We start from the raw sequence: 12,450 nt of genomic DNA on the forward strand, positions 1-12,450 counted from the left end.
TTTATATTAATCTAGTGTCACACCCGGAGTTTCGTCCTAAGCCTAAATTGTAAAAAGAAATTCGTAAGTAACAATTGGCTTAATTAACTCAGGAAAAATCCCTCTAAAAGGAATTAATTCAACTAAATCGAGGCTCGTAAATCGACTAACTGGATTTAAATTCAAATTGCAGAAGTATAAAGTTTGGCCAAACAAATTAATTTAAAACTCGGCAAAAGTGGGGTTTTCCTTTTTCCCTCCTTTTTCTTTTCTTTTTCCCTTCCTTCTCAAATTGGGCCGAAGTCCAATTTTCCTCCCTCTTTCTTTTTCTTTTTCTTTCCGGGCCGGCCCAGCCGAGCCGGCCCACCGCCTCCCGTCGGCCGGCCCAGCCGACCGGCCGCCCTCCCCTCTCCGCGCGCGCCCCGCCTGGGCCGCGGCTCCGGCCCATCTCCCGCGTCGCCCGCTCGCCCGCGCCGCGAGTCCGCGCCGCCTCCCTCCTCTCTCTCGCGCCACTGACAGGTGGGGCCCACCTGTCAGCGACCGAGCTCCGCCAGCCCGCGCCGCGCCGCGCCGGCCGAGTCCGAGTCTGCCGCCGCGCCGCAACCGCCGCCGAGACCGTGTCGTCGCCGACTCGGTCTCCAACCTCCGCCCGCCCTAGCCGGTGCCGCCACCCTATAAATCCCGAGCCGCCGCGCGCCGTCGCTCACTTTCCGCCGTCCGCTCGAGTCGCCGCTGCGCTGCTGCCTCTCGCCGCCGCCGCGCATCTTCGCCGTCGGACGCCTTCGTCGCTGTCCAGCCGCGTCATCACCTCCGCGTCGCTGTCGCCGACCAGTCGCCGTCCTCGTCGTCGCCGGTGAACGTCCCCGCGCCGCGCATTCCTCCGTCGCGTCGTCGCCGTCGCGCCCGGTCGCCTCGCCGCCGCCGATCGATCTCCGCCGCCGTTGCCGATCTCCCGCACTCGCCCGCGTCGCCACCTCCGCCTCGGTCTCGCCGACCCGCCTGCGCCCTCGCCGCCGCCGGTGAGCACCCGCATCCTCCTCCCCTCTTTCTCCCCCTTTCTGGCCGACCGCCGCCGAGTCGCGTGCCGTCGCCGGACGAGTCCGAAGCTCGCCGCTCCCGCCGGCCGCCGTGGTCGTCGTCGCCTCCGCGTCGCCGACGTCTGGCCGCCGTTGCTTGCGCCCGCGCGTGCCGCGCCGTCGCTGCTCGCCAGTCGACGTCGCCGCTGTTCTGCCGGGTTGCGTCCGTGCGTCGCCGCCCCGGCCGTCGTCGCCGTCGCGCCGTCGGCACTCGCCGGTCGTCGCCGTCGTGCCGTCGCCGTCGCGCCGGCGTCGCCGTGCGCCGCCGCTCCCGCCGGTCGCCGCCGTCCGCCCGAGCCCGCGCGCTCTGCTCCTCTCTGTTCCCCTCCCGCTGACGAGTGGGCCCCACTCGTCAGTCGTTCCATGCGCCCGCCTCCTCTCTCTCCTCCCCGGGCCCGCGTGTCAGTCTCTCCCTCTCCCCTTCTCTCACCGACAGGTGGTCCCCACCTGTCAGCCGTCAGTTTCCTCTCTCCTCGCTGACGTCAGCAGCCCCATTAATTGCGCAATAATTGATTTAGGACTTTTCTGTTTAGTTAAAAAACCCAGAAAACTTCTAAAATTCATAAGTAATTCATCTAGTCTCCGTTTAGGCCCATTCAAATTTCATTAAATTCATAAAATTATCAAGAATCCATTAAAAATAGTTTCTTTTGCTGTTTCAGTAGAGTTTGTGCCTGTTTTATTTATTTTTGTGCTTTGTCGTTTAGATTCGGACCCTGCCAACGAGCCGGTTTACTTCGTGATCGTCGCCGAAGTTCCCCAGGGGCCAGAGCAAGGCAAGTGACACTCATCCTTGAACATATTGAACCCATTATTGCAAATTCCCCGCTTTATTACTTCAAATATGCATTGTTTTAATTAATGTACTTACTTTATGTTATTTTCGGGTAAACCTTATTATTATGCCGTTGTTTATCTAACTTTATTCATTGCTGGACCAGGGGTAACTTGATTAGAGACAGGCCTAGGTTAATGCTTAGCCATGCTTAGAACAAATAGCTCATGGGATCACATTTAATTATGCTTAGTTCTGAATAGCCGAGATAATGATTCACTACCCGGTACGGGTTAATGTCAACTAAAATATTGATAATGGTGGGCTGTGGGTGCATGGTTTTGAGAGTCGCACCCATGGTAATTAAGGACCGGTTCACGGGAAACCCTGGAAGTAAATAAGTGCTAACCACATGCCGAAATCGGTAAGGTGGGATTTAGAGCATGACTTCGAACTATTTGACGTACCCAGGCAAGGGTTGGCGTGATGGAGTATGGACGGGCAATCGTGGTGTAACGAAAGCTTCTCCTGCTTCCAAATCTACCAAGGCACAAGAGGGGACTGCCCGACTTGGTGTAAAGGAGGGGGTGAAACCTGAAGTGTGGTGCGATTAAATAGGGAGGGTTGTGTAACGGGTCCTATCACGGTCTCCTTTCCGGTATGCCGTGGTGGTATGTCGGCGCACGTTCAAATGTAGTGGAGTCGTGTCTTGTGGGTACAGTAGTACACCTCTGATCAGAGTATAAACTATTCGAATAGCCGTGCCCACGGTTACGGGCGAGCTCCCAGGTTCACTGTGATTAGTGAACCGTAATAACTTGAATAAATCGGTTATCACTCGGGACTACTGCAACGTGGTGTAACGTTGAGTAGTGGTTGGGCCTGTTGCAACGTGGTGTAACGTTGGACAGTGTTGTGGTACTTTACAACTGCTTATTTTATTTATGCTTTACCGTTCAAAATTACCTTTATTCTTTAAGCTCTGTCATTTGTTTAAACTGCTGCTTTATTGCAACTAACCCTAGCCTGTCCTTGTTAATCCTTATGCATCATTTATTTCCCCCTTGTCCGTGTTACTTGTTGAGTACGGTGGTTTGTACTCAGCCTTGCTTAACTTTCCCAACGCAGAGCTAGAAGCAGAGTCCGATGGAGGTGCCTCTCAGGAGTGAGCTGTTCCGCCGTCGAAGTGTTGCCTGTGGACTGGAGCCGTACCCGCTGGAGCTAGTCTACCCCCTTTTGTTTTTCTTTCCGCTGCATTTCCGCTAGAATAAGTGTAATTTTCAGTTGTTTCTAAGAACGATGGTTATGTAATCAACATTGTCTTTTTGTGTACCCTGGCTGGTCCTGTACAGGGAATTAATACACAATTAAGTTCAGAAATTCGTGTGAGGAATTTCTGGGCGTGACAAGTTGGTATCAGAGCCAGGTTTGACCGTAGGATCAGCCCAACGGAAACCCTAAGAGCCCTCTGCTTTTCATGTTTGTGCATAGTCTGCGAAAGTTAGAGTGTTTTGAAAATGGGTTCGTGTTTTTCAAAAGCGTGAGTGATTTAAAAAGACAAAACCCCTTTGATTGAAAAGCGTGAGTAAATCGATTTACGGGTAAAACTTTATTTACTTTTTTTCTTTTATGATTTATTTATCTTGAAATAAAATTTTGCATCTATTGATTCCAAATCCTTGTGTTCTTTAGATGGCTGACCACCCCTTGTCCCATCGTGGAAACGGAATGGCTGGATTCGTGGCAGAGTTGGCAAGAGTCTCGTTCATGGCAGGATACCCCTACGAGCCAGAGTACACCACGATCCATCCTCTGGAAGGCGAGTTCCCCCACCGAGTAAGATTGGAGCTGCATGGAATCCCCGGTTTCCTCCCTAACTTGGAAGCAGAAGGAGCCGGAGGCACACATGAGCATGCCTGCCAGGAAGCTGCCTACAGTCTGATGACAACGCTCAGGGCCAGGCATGACCTGACGTTTCGACATTCGGCTTACCGGTATCACCCTGGTCGTGGACCCAATTCCATGGTCAGTAGGTTTCGGTCTGCCCGAAGTGAGCAAGACCCTACCTTCGGTAGGATGTGCACGGTGCTGCAGGGTCTCGACCAGATGCATCACGACCTCCACGAAGCGTCCAAGGCTCTGAACGACGCCAAGCTTACCCAGATCGTTCGTCTGCAAGATGAGGTCGATCGGTTGAAGAAGGAGAACGCCAGGCTCAAAGGACTCCCAGAGCCCGGAGGTGCAAGGTGTCGCACTACGGCAAGGAAGCGAACCCGTGGGCCGCCAAGAGTTCAGTCTTACCCCGGTGCCCCGGATGAACCAAGACCACTGATGCAGATGGTGCCAACCTCTCCGACCCCAGTGCCTGAGGAAGGTGTCTCCCCGTTCAACGCTGCAAGGAACCGCAACAGGGTCGTCACGGTCTCGAGCAGCAATGAGTCCGCTTCTGGTGAAGATGAAGATGGCCTCCCCAGCAACTCAAGAAGCCGCTCTGAAGACGAGGAAGAAGATCCGTCTCCGGTCGTCGATCGTCGCTATCCTTCCGTGCCCTAGACGCCGCCCTTAGCTTCGTTTTAGTCGCTGTGTGCTAGTTTTGGTGTGTTAGGTTTGCTTCGCTTGGGGCTAGTGGTGAACCATAGCAGTAGTGGGGTTATGGTTGTACCGCCAGGAGTTGTGTGGTTTTAAGTGTGTTTCTTAAGCAAGACAATTACAGTTCACTAATTAAATAAAGCCCCTGTTTGCTTAGTCGTTTCTTTTTCTTCTTTCTCTTTCTGTTCCTCCCGCCCCGCAGATGGTGAACACCCGCCACGGCAACCGCGACACCAACCAGTCCAGCACCGGAGGACCGCCCCCGCCGCCTCCACCAGAGAACCCGTCGCTTGCCCAGATTCTTGCTAGCCAGACGCAGATGCTCTCTTGGATGATGCAGCAGATGCAACAGTAACAGCAGCAACATCAACAAGTGCTCCACCAGCTTCTAAATCAGAACCAGAACAACCAGCAACAGCAGGGACCACCCCCTGTGCAGTCCAAGTTACCAGAGTTTCTCCGTGTCCGTCCCCCAACTTTCTCAAGCACCACCAACCCCATGGAGGCAAGTGATTGGCTCCATGCTATCGAGAAGAAACTCAACCTATTGCAGTGCACTGACCAAGAGAAGGTTTCCTTTGCCGCACATCAACTGATGGGTCCCGCCTCTACTTGGTGGGATAATTTCCTGGTTACCCGCACCGCTACCACGGAAGTGACTTGGGCGGAATTCTGTCTTAACTTCCGCAAGGCCCATATCCCCGATGGGATAGTCACCCAGAGGAAGCGTGAGTTCTGCGCTTTGCAGCAAGGTACCAAGACGGTGACTGAGTACCTTCATGAGTTCAATTGCCTAGCGCGATACGCTCCCGAGGATGTCCGCACCGACGCTGAAAGACAAGAAAAGTTCCTCGGAGGCTTGGATGATGAACTGAAGAAGCAGTTGCTTTCGGGCGACTATGCCGACTTTGAGAAACTAGTGGATAAGGCCATCCGTCAGGAGGACCAGCACCTCCAGATGGACAAGAAGACGAAGGCTTCGCAGTTCAGGTCTAACCAGCCGCCTCCTCAGAAGCCCCGATTCCACACCGGCCCCTATCCTTCGAATCAGCAGCATGGGCAATCAACCTTCATTGTCCGCCAACATCGTCCTTACAATCCCAGCAACTTCTCCAGTGGTTCATCCCAGCGTGCTCCTACTCAGCGTGCTCTCCCCGCACCAGCTCCCCGGCAACAGAATGCTCTTCCACCGACAGCTCAACCTCCTCCAGCCAGGAAGGATGCAGGTGCAAAGCCTGGGGTGTGTTACAACTGTGGCGACCCAGGTCACTTTGCTGACAAGTGCCCGAAGCCGAAGCGCAGTGGGCAAAGGTTCGTGCAAACTCGCGTGAATCACGTCACCGCCGAAGAAGCACAGGCTGCGCCGGAAGTAATACTGGGTACGTTTCCTGTCAACTCCGTACCTGCTACAGTACTTTTTGATTCTGGTGCTACACACTCTTTTATTTCAAGGAAGTTTGTGGGAATGCTTGGGTTAAGAAGGGAAAAGTTAAGAAACCCGATGCAGGTTAATACTCCAGGGCATAGTATGTTTTCGGACCTTTATAGCCTTGACGTGCCCATAGAAATCCAAGGGACACCCTTTCTAGCCAATCTCATCCTTCTCGAATCTAAAGACCTAAACGTCATTTTGGGAATGGACTGGCTTACCAAGCATCAAGGAGTGATTGATTGTGCCAAGCGTACAATCACTTTGACCAGTGAAGAGGGTAAAGTGGTGACTTATCAGTCGCTGGAGTCAGTGACAACCAGGACTTGTTTGAATCAGATGGAAGCCGAAGAGCAGCCCTCGGAAAAAGTCAAAGACCCAAAGAAGTTGGAAGACATACCAGTGGTTTGTGAGTATCCGGAGATGTTTCCAGATGATCTCACAACGATGCCGCCAGAAAGAGAGATCGAGTTCCGTATCGACTTGGTACCCGGAACCGCACCGATCTATAAGAGACCCTACAGGATGGCCGCCAATGAGATGGCCGAAGTGAAGAAGCAAGTGGATGAACAGCTCCAGAAAGGTTATATCCGACCGAGTACCTCGGCTTGGGGTGCCCCGGTTATTTTTGTTGAGAAGAAGGACAAAACTAAGAGAATGTGTTTGGACTATCGTGCTTTGAACGATGTCACTATCAAGAATAAGTATCCTCTGACAAGGATTGATGACCTATTTGATCAGTTGAAGGGAGCCAAAGTTTTCTCCAAGATCGATTTGAGATTAGGGTATCACCAGCTGAGAATTCGGGAAGATGATATCCCTGAGACGGCATTCACTACTCGCTATGGCTTGTATGAGTGTACGGTAATGTCGTTTGGACTTACTAATGCCCCGGCATTCTTCATGAATCTCATGAATAAGGTGTTCATGGAATACCTGGATAAGTTTGTGGTTGTCTTCATCGACGACATTCTTATCTACTCCAAGTCAGAAGAAGAGCACGAGCAACATTTGCGGATTATGCTAGAGAAGCTAAGAGAACACCAGTTGTATGCCAAGTTCAGCAAGTGTGATTTTTGGCTGCATGAAGTGAAGTTCCTTGGCCATGTGATCAATGCCCAAGGTGTAGCAGTGGACCCCAGCAACGTGGAGTCAGTGATCAAGTGGACCCCGCCTAAAACGGTTTCCCAAATCAGGAGTTTCTTAGGACTTGCGTGCTATTACCGCCGGTTCATTGAGAATTTCTCGAAGATAGCCAAGCCAATGACACAGTTGTTGAAAAAGGAAGAGAAGTTCAAGTGGTCAAGTGAGTGCGATAGGAGTTTTGAAGAGCTCAAGCAAAGGTTGGTTTCGGCACCCGTGTTGGTTTTGCCGGATCAAACGAAGGACTTCCAGGTTTACTGTGACGCATCTAGAACAGGACTGGGATGTGTGCTGATGCAAGAAGGAAAGGTGGTTGCTTACGCCTCTCGTTAGTTGAGACCACATGAGGGTAACTACCCGACTCACGATTTGGAATTAGCAGCTGTAGTGCATGCCCTAAAGATTTGGCGACACTACTTGATCGGTAACAAGTGTGAAGTATATACGGATCATAAGAGTTTAAAGTATATCTTTACACAATCGGATTTGAATCTCCGCCAGCGAAGATGGTTGGAATTGATCAAGGATTATGATTTAAGTATCCATTACCATCCAGGCAAAGCAAATGTAGTTGCAGATGCTTTGAGCCGGAAGAATTACTGCAATGCTGCGGTAACAACGGAAGTTTGTGAGCAGTTACAACAGGAGTTTGAACGACTAAATTTGGGTTTAGTCGAAGAAGGTTTTGTGGCAGCCCTAGAAGCGCAGCCCACTTTGGTGGATCAAGTTCGCCAATCCCAAGCAAATGATCCGGAGATAGCCGAGCTAAAGAAAAATATGCGAGTTGGTAAAGCTCGAGATTTTTCAGAAGATGAACATGGGACAATCTGGGTGGGAAACAGGTTGTGCGTACCAGATAATAAGGAGTTGAAGGAGTTGATACTCCAAGAAGCTCATCAAACCCAGTACTCTATTCACCCCGGGAGTACCAAGATGTATCAGGACCTCAAAGAAAAGTTTTGGTGGGTTAGTATGAAGAGAGAAATTGCAGAATACGTCGCCTTGTGCGATGTTTGTCAACGAGTCAAAGCAGAACACCAAAGGCCAGCAGGACTATTGCAACCTCTCCAGATTCCAGAATGGAAGTGGGAAGAAATCGGGATGGATTTCATCACTGGTTTACCAAGGACCGCTGCCGGTCATGACTCGATTTGGGTAATTGTTGATCGTTTGACAAAGGTCGCTCATTTCCTACCAGTTCACACTACCTACTCGGGGAAAAGACTAGCTGAGATTTACTTGGCTAGGATCATGTGTCTACACGGAGTACCTAAAAAGATCGTTTCTGACCGTGGAAGTCAGTTTACTTCAAAGTTTTGGCAGAAGCTACAGGAAGAATTGGGAACCCGACTGAACTTCAGTACAGCCTATCATCCCCAGACAGATGGTCAGACAGAGAGGGTAAATCAGATTCTTGAAGATATGCTCAGAGCTTGCGCTCTCGACTTTGGTGGAACTTGGGATAAGAATCTACCATATGCAGAGTTCTCATACAACAACAGTTATCAGGCCAGTCTGCAGATGGCACCTTTTGAAGCATTGTATGGGCGAAAGTGTCGTACACCTCTCTTCTGGGATCAAACAGGAGAACGTCAAGTTTTTGGGACTGAAATTCTAAGCCAGGCCGAAGAGAAGGTCAGAATAATCCGCGAAAAGTTGAAAACAGCTCAAACCAGACAGAAGAGTTATGCAGATAATCGTCGAAGGGACTTAGCCATCGAAGCAGGAGACTATGTGTACCTTCGCGTCACACCTTTGCGAGGAGTGCACCGGTTTCAGACCAAAGGAAAATTGGCACCACGTTTCGTGGGACCATACCGGATAGTGGAACGCAGGGGAGAAGTTGCGTATCAGTTGGAACTCCCCGCTAACATGGCTGGAATCCATGACGTGTTCCATGTGTCGCAGCTCAAGAAGTGCCTACGTGTGCCTGAAGAACAGACCAACTCCGAGCACATCGATCTGCAGGAAGATCTAACTTATGTGGAGAAGCCAGCACGAATTCTAGAAACCAGTGAAAGGAAGACTCGGAACCGTGTGATCAGATTCTGCAGAGTTCAGTGGAGTCACCACTCAGAAGAAGAAGCGACATGGGAAAGAGAAGATGAGCTCAAGGCCGCCCATCCGCACCTCTTCGCCAGTGCCTCCGAATCTCGGGGTCGAGATTCCGTTTAAGGGGGGTAAGTTTGTCACACCCGGAGTTTCGTCCTAAGCCTAAATTGTAAAAAGAAATTCGTAAGTAACAATTGGCTTAATTAACTCAGGAAAAATCCCTCTAAAAGGAATTAACTCAACTAAATCGAGGCTCGCAAATCGACTAACTGGATTTAAATTCAAATTGCAGAAGTATAAAATTTGGCCAAACAAATTAATTTAAAACTCGGCAAAAGTGGGGTTTTCCTTTTTCCCTCCTTTTTCTTTTCTTTTTCCCTTCCTTCTCAAATTGGGCCGAAGTCCAATTTTCCTCCCTCTTTCTTTTTCCTTTTCTTTTTCTTTTTCTTTTTCTTCCCGGGCCGGCCCAGCCGAGCCGGCCCACCGCCTCCCGTCGGCCGGCCCAGCCGACCGGCCGCCCTCCCCTCTCCGCGCGCGCCCCGCCTGGGCCGCGTCTCCGGCCCATCTCCTGCGTCGCCCGCTCACCCGCGCCGCGAGTCCGCGCCGCCTCCCTCCTCTCTCTCGCGCCACTAACAGGTGGGGCCCACCTGTCAGCGACCGAGCTCCGCCAGCCCGCGCCGCGCCGCGCTGGCCGAGTCCGAGTCCGCCGCCGCGCCGCAACCGCCGCCGCCGCAACGGCCGCCGCCGAGACCGTGTCGTCGCCGACTCGGTCTCCAACCTCCGCCCGCCCTAGCCGGTGCCGCCACCCTATAAATCCCGAGCCGCCGCGCGCCGTCGCTCACTTTCCGCCGTCCGCTCGAGTCGCCGCCGTGCCTCTCGCCGCCGTCGCGCATCTTCGCCGTCGGACGCCTTCGCCGCTGTCCAGCCGCGTCATCACCTCCGCGTCGCTGTCGCCGACCAGTCGCCGTCCTCGTCGTCGCCGGTGAACGTCCCTGCGCCGCGCATTCCTCCGTCGCGTCGTCGCCGTCGCGCCCGGTCGCCTCGCCGCCGCCGATCGCTCTCCGCCGCCGTTGCCGATCTCCCGCACCCACCCGCGTCGCCACCTCCGCCTCGGTCTCGCCGCCCGCCCGCGCCCTCGCCGCCGCCGGTGAGCACCCGCATCCTCCTCCCCTCTTTCTCCCCCTTTCCGGCCAACCGCCGTCGAGTCACGTGCCGTCGCCGGACGAGTCCGAAGCTCGCCGCTCCCGCCGGCCGCCGTGGTCGTGGTCGCCTCCGCGTCGCCGACGTCTGGCCGCCGTTGCTTGCGCCCGCGCGTGCCGCGCCGTCGCCGCTGTTCTACCGGGTTGCGCCCGTGCGTCGCCGCCCCGGCCGTCGTCGCCGTCGCGCCGTCGCCGCTCGCCGGTCGTCGTCGTCGCGCCGTCGCCGTGCGCCGCCGCTCCCGCCGGTCGCCGCCGTCCGCCCGAGCCCGCGCGCTCTGCTCCTCTCTGTTCCCCTCCCGCTGACGAGTGGGCCCCACTCGTCAGTCGTTCCCCGCGCCCGCCTCCTCTCTCTCCTCCCCGAGCCCGCGTGTCAGTCTCTCCCTCTCCCCTTCTCTCACTGACAGGTGGTCCCCACCTATCAGCCGTCAGTTTCCTCTCTCCTCGCTGACGTCAGCAGCCCCATTAATTGCGCAATAATTGATTTAGGACTTTTCTGTTTAGTTAAAAAACCCAGAAAACTTCTAAAATTCATAAGTAATTCATCTAGTCTCCGTTTAGGCCCATTTAAATTTCATTAAATTCATAAAATTATCAAGAATCCATTAAAAATAGTTTCTTTTGCTGTTTCAGTAGAGTTTGTGCCTGTTTTATTTATTTTTGTGCTTTGTCGCTTAGATTCGGACCCCTCCGAAGAGCCGGTTTACTTCGAGATCGTCGCCGAAGTTCCCAGGGGCCAGAGCAAGGCAAGTGACACTCATCCTTGAACATATTGAACCCATTATTGCAAATTCCCCGCTTTATTACTTCAAATATGCATTGTTTTAATTAAAGTACTTACTTTATGTTATTTTCGGGTAAACCTTATTATTATGCCGTTGTTTATCCAACTTTATTCATTGCTGGACCAGGGGTAACTTGATTAGAGACAGGCCTAGGTTAATGCTTAGCCATGCTTAGAACAAATAGCTCATGGGATCACATTTAATTATGCTTAGTTCTGAATAGCCGAGATAATGATTTACTACCCGGTACGGGTTAATGTCAACTAAAATATTGATAATGGTGGGCTGTGGGTGCATGGTTTTGAGAGTCGCACCCATGGTAATTAAGGACCGGTTCACGGGAAACCCTGGAAGTAAATAAGTGCTAACCACATGCCGAAATCGGTAAGGTGGGATTTAGAGCATGACTTTGAACTATTTGACGTACCCAGGCAAGGGTTAGCGTGATGGAGTATGGACAGGCAATCGTGGTGTAACGAAAGCTTCTCCTGCTTCCGGATCTACCAAGGCACAAGAGGGGACTTCCTGACTTGGTGTAAAGGAGGGGGTGAAACCTGAAGTGTGGTGCGATTAAATAGGGAGGGTTGTGTAACGGGTCCTATCACGGTCTCCTTTCCGGTATGCCGTGGTGGTATGTCGGCGCACGTTCAAGTGTAGTGGGGTCGTGTCTTGTGGGTACAGTAGTACACCTCTGATCAGAGTATAAACTATTCGAATAGCCGTGCCCACGGTTACGGGCGAGCTCCCAGCTTCACTGTGATTAGTGAACCGTAATAACTTGAATAAATCGGTTATCACTTGGGACTACTGCAACGTGGTGTAATGTTGAGTAGTGGTTGGGCCTGTTGCAACGTGGTGTAACGTTGGACAGTGTTGTGGTACTTTACAACTGCTTATTTTATTTATGCTTTACCGTTCTAAATTACCTTTATTCTTTAAGCTCTGTCATTTGTTTAAACTGCTGCTTTATTGCAACTAACCCTAGCCTGTCCTTGTTAATTCTTATGCATCATTTATTTCCCCCTTGTCCGTGTTACTTGTTGAGTACGGTGGTTTGTACTCAGCCTTGCTTAACTTTCCCAACTCAGAGCTAGAAGCTGAGTCCGATGGAGGTGCCTCTCAGGAGTGAGCTGTTCCGCCGTCAAAGTGTTGCCTATGGACTGGAGCCGTACCCGCTGGAGCTAGTCTACCCCCTTTTGTTTTTCTTTCCGCTGCATTTCCGCTAGAATAAGTGTAATTTTCAGTTGTTTCTAAGAACTTATGTAATCAACATTGTCTTTTTGTGTACCCTGGCTGATCCTGGACAGGGAATTAATACACAATTAAGTTCAGAAATTCGTGTGAGGAATTTCTGGGCGTGACATCTAGATGGTGGACGGAGAAGATGGAAGAGATCACTGGATTCGCTAATTTTGTGTGTATGTAT

This window comes from Oryza brachyantha, chromosome 11, assembly GCF_000231095.2.
Source record: "Oryza brachyantha chromosome 11, ObraRS2, whole genome shotgun sequence".
NCBI lineage: Eukaryota > Viridiplantae > Streptophyta > Magnoliopsida > Poales > Poaceae > Oryza > Oryza brachyantha.